Below are 1,594 nucleotides of genomic sequence, written 5' to 3' on the forward strand. Positions count from 1 at the left end.
TAGAATAAGCACTTGCCTGAGTTCAATCCCCAGTTCTACCAAAAAAAAAAAAAAAAAAATTCCCACCCTCAGGCAAGGAATACAGACTAAAATTTACCTTCCCCAACACCTGTCATTGAAATGCTAATCTTTGCCTATATTTCTAAGAACTGGCCAAAAAGAAAATTCCTGATCTACCCTCCTTTGATGGTAAGTCCTCAGGTCCTCTCATTCCAGAAGGGTCCTCCCCAATAACCTTGAGGTAAGAATGCTTCACAGGGAGGCCAAGAATGCCTAAGCAAACAGGCCTTGCTGGATTTCTCCATTCATTCTGTTATCATTTGATCATACCCATTTTGTCCAATCATATTGTGATGTGATATCCATTCTTCAGTCATGCCAATGCAATGAAGTCTCCATTAAAACTCAGAAGGACAGGGGAGAGAGCGCTTGTGGAGAGCTGAACATGTGAAAGCTCATGGAGTTTGGCACATGTGGGTGAAAAAGGACAGGTACCCTCATGAAACAAGAGACTTAAATTCTTAGGCTTTAACCCATGCCCTGTGATTCTTTAAAGATGAGTCCCTCTCTTTTTCTCTATCTTCCTTTGCTAGCAGTGTGTAGAATGAATCCTGTTTATCCCATCCTTTCACTGCAAAGAGCAAGTTCAGTGTAATATCAGAGGGAATGTCGACCTAGCCAAGGGTGAGAATTGCCACCAATCTGTTCCACAGAAAAGAAATCCCCTCAAATATGGAACCAAGGGAAAAAAAGAGCCACAGTTATGACCCAGTGGAAATGTCCAGCCATCAACCTACCCCAGCAAAGCCATAAAAGCTAGTCCCTTCTTCTGTTAACAGACCAGTCTGATTCTTGTCATCTATTAACAAACCAGTCTGATTCTTGTCATCAGAGCTGTGCCTCCCTCATAGCAAGCTAACACTCCAAATGTTCATACTTTCTAAATGCCTAACAAATCTACCTCTGTCTTTCATGAATAAGACATGGAATTCTTTTTCTATTTCAAATACCTTCTTGCTGAGATGAAATACCTGATGCTCATAGTTAAAGGAGGAAAGGTTTATTTGGCTCATAGTTTGTGTAAGTTTCAGTCCCTCATCAGCTGGCCTCAAGGCAGGGCAGAGGGGCAGCATGGAAGAGGAGAAACAAGAAGAAATGGTTCATGGCAGGCAGGAGGTAGGAAAGAAAACAAGGGGCCTTATCAGTTTCTGCCGCTTTTATACTCTGGGCTACGAGGATTAGAGTGGTGCCACACAATGAGTAGACTGATATGGTAATCACACACACTTAATCGCAGCATTACACACTAGATTCACCTCTGGAAAAGCCCCAGCTATGATTACATGGGACTTTAGAGGGTATCTAGACACAAAACATCCCAAGAGTAAAAAATCCTACTCCAAGGGGAAGCAAGGTATGGCCACTATTTCGTCTTTGTAGAACTTCATTCTATATACGGGTTAGGGGAAAAATTCAAGAGGAAGAGGTAACACTCACAAATATGTATGCACCAAACACAGGAGCACCCAACTATATAAAGCAAATCTTAATGGACATGAAAAATCTAATATCCAATACCACAATCTTAACAGGA

This window comes from Octodon degus, unplaced genomic scaffold (assembly GCF_000260255.1).
Source record: "Octodon degus isolate 3935 unplaced genomic scaffold, OctDeg1.0 scaffold00066, whole genome shotgun sequence".
In the NCBI taxonomy this organism is placed as follows: Eukaryota; Metazoa; Chordata; class Mammalia; order Rodentia; family Octodontidae; genus Octodon; species Octodon degus.